The sequence below is a fragment of the Orcinus orca genome, chromosome 11, assembly GCF_937001465.1.
Source record: "Orcinus orca chromosome 11, mOrcOrc1.1, whole genome shotgun sequence".
Classification (NCBI taxonomy): Eukaryota; Metazoa; Chordata; class Mammalia; order Artiodactyla; family Delphinidae; genus Orcinus; species Orcinus orca.
Window position 1 is genome coordinate 65,942,668 of NC_064569.1, and position 13,668 is coordinate 65,956,335.

Consider the following 13,668-nt stretch of genomic DNA (forward strand, 5'->3'; position numbering starts at 1 on the left):
TTAGGCCATATGTTTCTAGTGTTGTAAACCATTAAAATGTACAAGAAGTAGGTGTTCTATAATATATTTATTTTTCTCCTAGAAAATACCTTTAATACATGTGCCTTTACATAATATATTGCATACGCCAGTGTGGTGAGCACATTTTTCTTCAATGAAATAACACAGTCCTTATTCACATATATATGACTAGCATTCTTAGAATCATTTTTACATGTTTTTTTTAAAAATTGAAGTATAGTTGATTTACAGTGTTGAGTTAGTTTTAGGTGTACAGCACAGTGATTCAGCTATATATATACACATATATATACATATATATATGTGTGTGTATATATATATATTCTTTTTCAGATTCTTTGTAGTAACCTTACAGGTTACTACAAAATATTGAGTATAGTTCCTTGTGCTATATAGTAGGTCCTTGTTGTTTATCTGTTTTATATATAGTAGTGTGTATATGTGAATCCCAAACTCCTCATTTATCCCTCCCCCACATGTCCCCTTTGGTAACCATAAGTTTGTTTTCTGTCTATGGGTCTATTTCTGTTTTGTAAATAGGTTCATTTGTATCTTTTTTTGTAGATTCCACATATAAGCGATATCATATATTTGTCTACAGGTGTTTTACATGGTGCTAATGTAGACTTCTTATCAAAATACAACTCTCGAAAGTATTCATTAACAGAAAATACAGGAAATATTTACTAAACCAGACAATGGAGTCCTGTGCTGGGTACTGGGCCAGGTACAGGAGATTTGGTGAAAAGTTTCTCATTGTCCTCACCTTCCAGTTTTTGACAACCTTGTGGAAAGCAGATATGCAAACAATTCTAATACAATGTGATGCACAGTCACCTAGGTACTCAGCTAAAAGAACTAGTGCTGTAGTCATGGTTAGGTTAGGATGGGTTTTTTTTCTTCTTCTTCTTCTTCTTCATTTTTTTTTTCTTGAAGGACAGCAAGAAAATACTTGCAGAGATTTCCCAGAGAAGGTGACTTTTGAATTTGTTCTTGAAAGCTAAAAAGGAACTGGCCAATAGAGAAGTGTATGGTAGATATAGCAATACAGCATTTCAGGCAGGAGGAATTTTATGATCAAAGGAAAGAAATCTTAATAAACTAAAGGTCACACATTTATACAGATCAAAACTGTATAATTAAATAGAAAAAGATAATGAGACAATGGAAACTATTAAACAAGATAGGAGAGTGTAAAATTAGCCATAATCCCTTATTATGATGATATGTAAGGTAATTTTATTTTTGTTTTGTGGCTGTGTGTTTTGTGGGGGGTAATAGAGGGATTGTTTCTATTTTTACTGGGATCTCAGGAAAATATATGCCAAAAATGAGAGAACCAGGTACTTAAAACTCTGTTGGACTCTTTAGCAAAACTTGGAAGTAAAAAATCTATTTATAGGTACTCTCTGTGGTAAGCTGGTATTCACTTTGGAATGGCTTGGAATATAAGTAAAATGTTACCATTTGTTTTTTTCAGTAAAGCAGTTTTTGTGCCCTGCCACATCAAGTATGAATGCAAGTAGAAGTTGGAGCTTTTTTCATTTCTAGAAATGTCTGTAATCTTTTTAATAGTGGGTTTTGTTCTCATGAGCTGCTCTACATAAATTGTTGGTTTGAAGGTTGGCATCGTTTTGTAGCTTGCAATATGAATTTTATAGTTAAGGGTTTAAAATTATGTATAAGGCAAAAAGTCTCTATTCTTTCTTTGAATGTTCCTGCTGCAGCTAACTATTCCCATTTTTCATAGCCAGAATGATTTCTATAAGCTTCTTTCATGGAATGAAAAAATGTTTAAGCTTTCATTTTGTATTCTTTAGAGCAAAGGGAATATTTCTGGTCTTCAGGTGACTTGATGAAGTGGTCCAATCCAAATGTAACTTGGCTGTTCCCTAGAGCAGGGAAAGCTGTTTAATAACTTTTTGAAATTGAGTCATTTTCATGTCTTACACGTTAATTCTCCACAGTTAAAACAAGAGCCCCCCAGAGGCTCTTGCACTGCCCTCTTATGGAGAAAAGTGAAGTATTTTTCCTTTAAGGAACTTGTTGTACATTATAATACAATTTTCATAAACATTACCCGTCATCATAATTAGTTTTGAGAACCACATTAGACAGTGTAATAATTTTATTTCATCCATCAAACATAATTTTGAAAACTCAAGAGATGAAGGAAAGTATATTTATCCACCTTCCATGTTTTTTCTTCTTTCCTGATGTTCCAAGTTTCCTTCTTTTATTATTTCCTTTCTGTTTAGAGAATTTCCTATAGACATTCTTTTAGAGTAGGTCTATGGGTGCCAAATTCTCTTACTTTGCTCTCATCTGAGAATTTCTTGATTATCCCTTGCATTTTTAAAGGGTATTTTCACTGGATATAAGATTGTGTTGACAGATCTTAACTTTTCAGCATTCAAAAAAAATGCTACACCATTTTCTTCTGACATCTAAGGTTTTTGATGAAATTCCACTATCATCTGAATTGATTTTTTCCTATAGATAACATGTCATTTCTCTCTGGCTGCTTTCAAGATTTTTTCTTTGTATTTGTTTTCAGAAATTTGACTAGAATGGGAAAATGAGGAATTTTCAGCTAATATTTCTTAGAAGACGTTTCCAGCCCACCTTCTTTCTCTTTTCTTTTTTAGACTTCATTGACATGAATGATAGAGATTTGGTTTCAGTTCCATATGTGTGTGAGACTATGTTGTTTTTCAATTTATTCTTTTTTTCAGATTAGGTGATTTCTATTTCTTTTAAATCTCCAAATTCTGTGATTCTTTCCTCTGCCTTCTCCATTCTGCTGTTGAGCCCAGCCACTGAGTTTTTATTTTTGTTATTGTACTTTTCAGGTCTAAAATTTCCATTTGGTTCCATTTATATCCTCTACTACTTTGATGAAACTTTGTATTTCTTTGCTGAGACTTTATTTTTTTCAAGCATGTTTATAGTTTCTCATTGAAGCATTTTAACGATGGCTGCTTTAAAATCCTTTACAGATAATTCTAACAATTGTGCCATCTTAGGATTGATGTCTGTTGATTGTCATTTCTCATTCAGTTTGAACTCTCCCTCATTCTTGCTATGCTAGTAATTTCCTATTGAAACCTGGACATTTTGGGTATTATGTTATGAATCCTGAATCTTATTTAAATTTTATGTTTTAGCAAGCCTCCATTGACTACTCCAGTGGGTGAAGTGCTTGCTGTCTCATTAATTCCAGGTAGGGGCAGAAGTCCAGGTTTTCAACCTATTCCTATTGCCATTCTTAATGGCTTGAAAAATGACAGGAAATTCATTCAACAACCTGATTTTTTAGGCTTTTCAGTGTCCTTGCCTCCGTTAGTTTGTCTCTGACACCCATGCTCATATGGCAATGCTTGATCTTTCATCGTCAGTGACTGCCTGATTTTCTAAAGCCCAGCTATAAGAATTTAAGTATTTGACTACCATCTCCAGTGATCCACCTCACTTCTTCCTGTATTCCATTGCGGCTATGCTGTGATCAGATTTACATGTCACAGAGCCACTTACTATAGAAGTTAGAGAACAATTTGAGGGAGTGAAGCTGTGTGTAAGGAATCTAATTAGGAGGCTGTTGCAGAGGTCCAGTTGAGAGAGAGCAGTGATTGGGACCAGGGTTCTAAGAGTGAAAAGGGAATGTTTGGGTTTGAGATGTATTTTAAAGATTTAATTGATGGAAACTGGAGAGTACATTGGTGGAAGTTGGTGATGAAAGAGTAGTTCAGGAAAAAGAAAGATTCAAGAATGATATTTAAGTGTTGGACTGAAGCACTTGACTTGGTGGTAGAACCATTTACTGAAATATAAAATATAGGAGGAAAAAATGATGGCAATACTGGATTTGTACTTGAGGTGTTTGTGACATCCAAGTTGTAAAGTGGATCTAGAACTCAGGAAAAACATAAGTAATCAATAATAAGTAGTAAATAGCACATGTTGAGAGAAATTTATCTTTATAGAGATAGATAATTTTTAAAGCTATACTTGGAGTCACAAGTTTGGATGATTTTATGGAGAGAGATAAGTAGAGAGCTGAGGATGGGTCTTGGAGCAATGTTTGTCTAATTGATTTCACCCACATATGATCTATCCAGGATGATAATCATTTTATAAATGTGGGGTCTCTATGCAAAGATTTCTTAGAGCTCCATATTTAATATGGTGAGATGAAAACTGCTGCAGTTCCAATTCTTTCTTTTTATTGTCTTAAATTTTCTTCCCCACTTCAATATATTTTGGAGACTCCTTCCCATATTTCTTCCCTAGTTTCCTGTGGCTTTTCTCTTCTCTCTTTTGAAGGAAGTACTTATTAGCAAGGGAATTGTCAAAGCCCTTAGTGTGTCAAATAGGAAAGCCAACAATCTTGTTCATCACTATGTGCCTCATGAGGAAACAAAATAAAACTACAAAAGCAATAACAACTACCAGATGAGTAGTGTAGGAGTAGGTTTGACTGGTATCAATTTTCCCCCACTTTTTGTCTCTTAAAACATGTTTTTCTGGATCAAATTTCCAAATACCACCTGCAACAAAAACAACATTCAGCAGATCTCTGACAAAAGAAAATAGAAACTACAATAGAACATTCACTCCTGAGTCTTGAAATATCTCCGACATATCAACATACCGCCTACAGCCTAGAAAAATAAAACACAACCACCTACATCCCTTCCCACATCTAGCACGACTCAAACACACACTTTCCCCCTAACCACACTTATAAAGAATGTCTACTCAGTTGAAAAATTTAGTTTTCCTAAAGTCAGCAATAAAATATAATACATTATGCAGTCACAACAGGTTTTACTAATGCTGGAAAATATTTCTGGATTTAAACTAAGAAAGTTAAAGTATATGTGTTTCACACAAAGGTTATAAATATTTTCTTAATTGATAAAGAAGAACATCCTTCACATCATCCTGAGAATATATGCTCAGTAAATGTCTATTATATAGAACTGGAAGCTGTCATAATATTTCACTAAAGAGTTCATACTTGTAATAACATATAATGGAAAAGAATCTGAAAAATAATATATATATGTATAACTGAATCTCTTTGCTGTACACCTGAACTAACACAACACTGTAAATCAACTAGATTTCAATTAAAAAAAGAGTCCACACTAAGATTATAATAGCTATATAGGAGTCCAAAATTGTTCATAATCTGGACAATATTCTGCCCTATGTCGAGCCATTAATAAAATGAATGTAAGGTTGTTTTTGAAAGAACCAGATGATTCCATGTTTTCCTATATCAACTGCAATTAGTTACTACCATTTGTACCTGGTACTGTTAATTTTATACTCAACTACCAGGAATAACTTTTTTTTTTTTTAATAAATACTTGAGTTTTGAGTTTAGGGGAAACTTAGATATGATAGATGATCCTTGAATGTGAACATGATTACATACAAATATATACGGTTAGATACATTTAAATTGAATGTTTATGCAATATGAAGGACTACATAACATTTGTGGAATCTTATTTATATTATGAACCTTACGTCTTCTCTTTTATTAAATTAAAATATTTCTTGAGCTATTATTATTCACCTACACTATGCTTCAGGCTGAGATCATTAAGCATGGAAAGCTGGGGATGTATGAAATGTCCTTACAGAGGAAAAGGATTCTAACAGTTGGTGACAATGCCAATGACTGGAAACATGATGAGCAAAAATTAGTGCCAGGAAAGCAAACGACAACAAAAATACCATCTTATCCTATATATTTGATCAAACTTGCCAAATTAATCATAATCTAATCTTCTAAATTCCTAAATATTTAGTTTTGGCTGCCTGTTCTTTTTCTTGTACAGATCTTTGCTCCAAATTTCCTTCATTCCCAAGGTTTCAAATGTCATCTCTATATGGACATTTCTATCTGTGATTTCCGTCTAAAACCCCAGTTTTAAATTTTCAACGCCTCAGCAACTATTTCCATTGACAATACAATCACACCTTGTCCAAAACAGATTACTTTCAAATGAGTTTTCTTTCTGATATGTGTTTTGTTGTAATCAGGACACAATTCATAATACTACTAAGGAAATTATTAATTCTACAAATAATATACTAATGACATTTTTTGAGCCCTTACTCTATCAAGCATTCAGTTATGCACTTTATTTTCATGATTTCATTTAATCCAACCAATCACATAATGAAGTAGCTATTATCATTTCCAGTTTTTTGCAAATGAAGAAACAAATCAGAACTTACAAAAAATAAATGACATGTCTAAGGTCAGTTTTTAGGGAAGGGAATTAGTGATAAAATTGAACAGACTTTTAATCCAAGTCAACTTTACTGTAAATCTTTAAGCACGTAAATTATGTTGCTTCTCATTTACAAAGTCTCTTAAGTCAAATGATTTAATTTGACTTTTCTCCCTTCTTCAATTGTTTCTCTGATTCCAGGTCCCATTGATTATTGTCTCACAGTGTGTATGGTGATACTGTGAAAAAAAAAAATATATATATATATATTTGGTCATTCAGATGACCAGATTATATTACTCATATACATTTGGTCTTTGTGTGATTCCTCGCTCACAGCTCCCAACACCCATGTAATTTCCTAAGTGTGGAGAGTGATAAAGTTTTATGTTAATGAGGTGACTTTTGGATAGCTCCTAAGAAAGGGGGTTGGTTGCCAGTGGAACCAACCAAGTAATTAGAGGATCTGAATTTTCAATCCCACCCACTGACCTCCAGGGAGGGGTGAGGGGATTGGACATTGAGTTCAGTCACCAATGGCCAAGCAGTTAATCAATCATGACTATGTAATAAAGCCTCCATGAAAACCCAAAAGGACACAGTTTGGAGAGCTCCCCAGTTGGTGAACAAGTGGAGATTCAGGGAAAGTGGTGTACCTGGAGGGGGCATGGAAACTCCGCACCATTTCTTCATGCTTTGCCCTATGCATCTATTCCATGTGGTTGTTCCTGAGTTATAGCTTTTTATAATAAATAGTAATCTAGCGAGTAAACAGGTTTGCTGAGCCACTCTATCAAATTAATTAAACTCAAAGAGGGAGCTGTTGGAACCTCCAATCTATAGCCTATTGGTCAGAAGCACAGGTTATTTAGCCAGAGCTTACAACTGACTGGTGTCTGAAAATGTGTAAGAGAGAGAGAGAGAGAGAGAGAGAGAGAGAGAGAGAGAGTGTGTGTGTGTGTGTGTGTGTGTGTGTGTGTGTGTGTGTGTATCTGGTGTGGGGGGTGGGGGCTTATGTGACTGAGCCCTCAACCTGTGGAATCTGATGCTATCTCTGGATAGATAGTGTCAGAACTGAATTAAATTATCAGACATTCCCCCCCCACACACATGCACATTGGAATGTGGTCCAGGAACCCAAAAAGAGTACCTTTTCCAATTCCATGGCTACAAGTCTGGTTGTGGTAGATTACAAAAGTGACCACAATTTTTTTGCAGATCCACCCACTAACAAGTGGAGTTACAGTTACCTCCTCCTTGAATCTGGACTGGCACGTGATATACTAAGGACCACAGAATGCTCCAGAAATGAGGTTGTATGAGTTCTGAATCAAAGTCTCAAGAGACTTCTCATGCTCTGCTCTCTATCTTGAAACATCTGCCACTGCTGTCTATTGAACACACCTGGCTCATGTAAACCTAAAAGAAAAACACCAAAGACCTCTCAACTACGAAAATACCTTTACAGACTCCTGTCCTAAAGCTACCATGCATTACCCTGTATAATGATGTCTGAAATCATGCAAAATCCAATAAATCTGTGACTAGTAGTTCTTCAGAGTCATACTTTAATTAGATGTAATAAATTATGAATGAAAACAGCTACAAGTAAAATTATTTATTTGAATTACAATTGGTTATAAGAATAGAGAGAGAAATATTGCTATAGTCCAATAATCCTGGTGGGTTTGCTTGTCTGAGTTGAGGCTTTTGGAGAAAAGATAAGGGCATGTAGGCTGGAAGATATGATGGTGAGATGGTTTCTTATCAGAATGAATAACTGGATTGTGAGTCACCTGAATGTTGGTCACCATTAGCAAGACTCAAGTTTTTGTAACTGAACCTTTATAGTTTGCTGTTGCTGTATATGAAGACACAAAGGCACATTTACAGATTATATTTATCACTCAAAGTTACAGAAATAAGGAGCAAAGAACAGAATCAGGATATATAAAGATTCTAACAAACTGAAAGAATGAAAGTCAGATGCTTAGTTTCATTAGAAATAATTGCCCAACTCAAACATGTTAGAACAGGGTGGGGAAAACCTGGCTTAAGAAAATCCCATGTTTGAAAAATAAACCATTAAAAGAACAAAAACCAGAATGGATTTTATTCTTCCACAGTTTCAGCATAGAAGAGTGATATGACGTTATCAAAAAGTAGTAAGGTGATTTGGAATCCCAAAGCATAAGTACAATGTTTGATTTTGTAAGATGATGAAACCTGTGTTCTTTTTATATTTGGGAGGAGGAAATACTTTCCAGCTCTGGGCTCACTATTGCAAGAGGAATATTACCAAACTTTAGTCCAACCTTTGAAAGTAAGTTGAGATGAAATAATGTCAAACGTGGAAGCTCTAAAAGAACCAGTATCAATCTAATCCATAATATATGTTAAGTTTTTTTCAAGTTAAATTCCATTAAATACTAGATGCATTAATTATCTATTGTTAGAAAAACAGGGATAATGTGCCACAGAAAGATTCTAGAAAAATGAGTATTATTTTTAAGTAGACAATAGTATATTATATGGTATGTATTTTTAAAATTATGATAACAAAATTCGCTTTTGTTAAGTAATCTATTTCCCGGTACAGATCAATGAAGGATTCCCCAGTACTGGTCAATGAACTATTACTATATTCTAATGTCTGACAATTGATCAAAACCAGTCAGGCAAACAGGAATGATGTTTTCATGACCACGTCTAGCCCTCTACTGGTTACACATAAGTTTGTGGACACACTAAATTCACTCCCTCAATTCTGGTTTCCCTACTTTTAATGAAAGGCTTTTTGGGGGTCAGGTCATCTTAATAGTTCCTTATAATGCTATTTATTATGTTATGCTAAAAACTAGTTCTAAAATAATGTTCCTATAAAAGGAATCATTAGTAGTTATAATTTTACAGAGGATTTTTATTGATTCATTAAATATGAAAAAAATTGATGTATGATTGCATAATAAAATTTTTCTAATTCCATCTTTCCATCTTTTAATTTTCCTTTGGAAAAAGCATGAGGTTTTATTTCTATGCTAATAATTTAGTATAGTATAAATTATAAGCACTATTTTTTAAATGACTTATTATTCCTGTCTTCCATTACATATAAGCATATATTCCCACAAGGTGGTGCTCTTTATTTAAAAATTCCAACAGAAAGTAGTTTTGTTCTATATTTGTATAGTGCGCAAAGATATAGTACAGGGTTCAGCATATTGTAAATGATCAAATGAGCAGTGAAAATGCATTTGTTACTTAAAATTTATTTTTACTGATCATTTTATTTCACATTGGATTAAAGTCAGATTTTTATTTGAAAAATGTTAAATGTACAAATAAGTTGTGGTGGTAGCAATTCAGTTACTGAGAATTTAGATGTTTTAAAAATTAAGAGTTAGGACATGAATGGGAAAATGCATTTTATACATAAGCAAAAACATGGAGGGAAAGATAATAAGAATATAAGTTTGTCTGGAACAGAAGTTCTTCTCTGGATATAGAGGGAAGCTACAATATAGCATGGAAACAGTGTCTAGAAAATCTTAAATATCAAGCCAAGTACAAAGAAGTCATACATTAAGCACATTTTATTAACTAGAATTCAGCTATTGGGGAAGGTGGGGGGAAGCAAAAAGGGGGGGGGGAGAAAAAAGAGAAAAAGAAGGAAAGATATAAAGCAGGAATGAATAATGACTGTGGTTTTTTTTTTATTCACCATTTCTTTCAAGAATCTCATTTCTTGAGTATGAGGTAGGAAGTTTGAATTTGCTATTTCTTCAGTGCCCTTAGTTCCCTCAAGTCTCTCAGAGTATTACTTCTCACCTTCTAAGGCCCATGATAATGTTCAAAATTTTATATTATTTGTTCACATCACTCATCAGTACTAGGTAAAGAGCTTACCTAGTAACCAACCAAAGGAAGAATAATAAATTCTAATACTGGATAAAAAAAAAATTGGGTGAGAGACTTCCCTGGCAGTCCAGTGGTTAAGACTCCGAGATTCCACTGCAGGGGGCACGGGTTCGATCCCTGGTCGGGGAACTAAGATCCCGCATGCCGCACTAAGATCCCACATACCGCACAGTGTGGACAAAATAAAATAAAATAAAATAATATTTAAATTTAAAAATAAAAAAATAAAATAAATCAGGTGAGGAGTTCTACTTCCACTTAGGATAACAGAAAGTGTTAAGAGAACATTGCTCCTATGCTAACAATGAGAAAAAAAAAAGGTGATCTAAAAACATCATAATTTTTCCTTTAAAAATCAGAGAGCTGAGGATGCAAGGCAACCAGATAAATCAAATACTCAAGGTTGGCAAGACCCTCTGAGGAAACACAGGATGCTCAAACTGTTGAGACAAGTAAAAGCAGTCATAGAAGTAGGTGAGAAGAAATAAACTCACATTTTAACAAATTCTTAAAAGCCTAGTGTGGGCTATCATGAGATATCAGAATTCCTGCACCAGCTCCACCATCAGTTTTTTATAAGATGGGCTCAACTGCTGTTTGGGGATAGGCATAAAAACAGAAAAAGGTGTCTGTCACTGAGGAAAGGGCGAGAACCCTTTTAGCATCTAACATCTTTCTTGTCCTGCTTTGATAAGAAGAGTCATCTGTCTGCAAAAGAAAGGAAGGGAAATCCTGCCCTAAGTCCCAGGCAGAAGTTGGCTGCCACTAGGGAGGGCACAGAGAATCCTCTCACTCCTTGTTCCCAGGACAAGGTCAGCTGCCACTGGGAGTGGAATAGAAATCCACCTCCTCTAACCATCATGGCCAGTAGGAAAAAAAACATCTGCCATTGGGAGAGGAGGAAGAAACCGACCTAATTCTAGGACTTTGCAATGATATAAAAAAGAGGTCCATTGCCATGGGGGAAGGGCAGGAGACTAGCTTGTGGAAACACTTACTGATTTGAGACAGAGGTCAGCTGCCTTGGAGGGAGGGTAGAAAACTCTAGACCACTAGGGAAGGTCCAGGGAAGTAGAGAAAGACCCTGTCCTGAGGCTTGATGCACAGAACCAGCTTAACACTAAGGCTGGAGGAGTCGAACTATGAACTCCCAGTCTCCCTTTTCCTGGCTCTTCACAATGTATAACAAGCTACAGTAGTCTATTGCTAGGGAGGGCCCAAGAATGCAAAGAGAAATTTCCCCTCCACCCATTTTGTAGCACAGGCATGCAGAGTCTTCTGAAAGTTGAGGGTGTTACAGGAATACTTAGACAAATCTCCCAGCATGTACATGATACAATGTCAATGTATCAATGTTGTATGTACATGACTAAAACGTAAAAATGCTATTTTTTCTCTCTTTTTTCATTATTTTCTCCCTCTTCCCTCTACTTGACTCTTCCTATCAAGGCCAGCTTCCAAGGTGATGATTCAAAATTGTGTTACTTTAATGGTGTTATGTCTGAAGGCTACAAGAGGCTCAGAATCTTAATTATAGTTACTAAAGGATTATGATAAATCCTCACAAAACAATGAAATGCGGGTTTAGTTTTACAGATGAGAAAACTGATGCTCTGTGAGAATAAGTAGCTGGTCTAAAATCAAAGCACTTATTAAAGTGATAAAATTGGGATTAAACCCTAGGGTCATTTCTTAAGACTTTATTTCTATCTCATATAATCACAGTATTTAATAAATATTCTCTCTTTTGTTCTTTCCCTCAATGAAACTAAAATCTAATATTGCCTTTTAAAGACAGCATCCCCTTGTGATTAATTCCAAAGCGGGGTTTCCACAGTTGCAGCTTTGACCAGCCAAAAGAAAACCAGTGATCTTAGTTCCACTTCTGCCACTAACAAGATATGACCACCACCGGAAGGTTATTTGTCTTTCTGAATCTTGATTCCCTTATTTGTAAAGGTATACAGCCATACAGTTTGTAAGGTCAATTCCAGTTCTACAGTATATAAGTGTAAAAATGGACTGACTGTAAAAGACCAGTTCTACCATATTGATGAACCAAACTTTGGATGGGCTATATGTTTGCATCCACCTTTCTTTTCAGTTGGATTTTACATATAAACATTTTAAAGTTTACTATTTGAACTGGCTGTGAAGTTAAGGACAAAATGTTATTGAAGTTTATTACTCGTAGAAGCTATCAAAAGCAATGTGAATTAGATTTGTGGATTTACAAAAATGTCATTGGCAATTTGCTTCAGTAATTCCTTATCCTGTCTTAAATAGTAAAAAGTAGCATAAAGACTAAAAACACAGAAATTCCAGAGACTTACTCTGAATGTATTGCTGAGGAAAATCCCTACTTACCTGTTTTTTTCTATAACATAACATTCATATATTTTCCAGCAGGAAGCTTCTTATTTAATGTCCTATATTGCATATTTTCCTCTAATTAGCTTCAGTGTTGGCTTGGACTTCTCTCTTTCTACACTCTCTCCCTAGATGACCTTAACTATTCCCATGCCTTTAAATATTATTTACATACTGGAGTCCCTGAAATTTAAATCTCAATCCATGTAAAGAACTCACATATGTCAAGCTAAATAACATCCTCCTGATATACACCCAGGAGTGGGACTGCAGGGTCATATGGTAGCTCTATTTTTAGTTTTCTAAGGAACCTCCATACTGTTCTCCATAGTGGCTGTACCGATTTACATTCCCACCAACAGTGCAGTGTAGGAAGGTTCCCTTCTCTCCACACCCTCTCCAGCATTTATTGTTTGTGGATTTTTTGATGATAGCCATTTCGACTGGTGTGAGGTGATATCTCATTACAGTTTTGATTTGCATTTCTCTAATAATTAGCAATGTTGAACATCTTTTCATGTGCCTCTTGGCCATCTACATATCTTGTTTGGAGAAACGTCTGTTTAGGTCTTCTGCCCATTTTTTTTTTTTGGGTTGGTTATTATTTTGATATTTACCTGTATGAGCTGTTTGTATATTTTGGAGATTAATCCCTTGTCAGTCACATTGTTTGCAAATATTTTCTCCCATTCTGTGGGTTGTCTTTCCATTTTGTTTATGGCACTCCTGGGCATATATCTGGAGAAAAACATGGTCCGAAAGGATACATGCACCCCAATGTTCATTGCAGCCCTGTTTGCAATAGCCAAGACATGGAAGTCACCTAAGTGTCCATCGACAGAGGAATGGATAAAGAAGATGTGGTACATATATACAATGGAATATTACTCAGCCACTAAAAAGAATGAAATAATGCCATTTGCAGCAACATGGATGGACCTAGAGATTGTCATACTGAATGAAGTAAGTCAGACAGAGAAAGAGAAATATCGTATGATATCCCTTATATGCGGAATCTAAAAAGAAATGATGCAAATAAACTTATTTACAAAACAGAAACAGACTCACAGACTTAGAGAATGAACTTATGGTTACTGGGTGGGGGGGA

At 35.0% G+C, this 13,668-nt stretch overlaps 1 protein-coding gene and 1 long non-coding RNA gene across 18 annotated transcripts in view; both read right to left on the reverse strand.

The window, feature by feature from the left end:
- The window catches only part of PPFIA2 (PTPRF interacting protein alpha 2), a 475,585-nt gene that overhangs the window by 358,855 nt on the left and 103,062 nt on the right, over positions 1-13,668 (reverse strand). The gene's annotated exons all lie outside the window — the stretch shown is intronic.
- On the reverse strand, positions 7,876-13,541 carry LOC125960435 (uncharacterized). Its single transcript, XR_007470103.1, has 2 exons — positions 13,178-13,541; positions 7,876-8,133 (listed from the first exon to the last, which is right to left on the reverse strand). It is a non-coding gene; the product is annotated as an uncharacterized LOC125960435 (long non-coding RNA).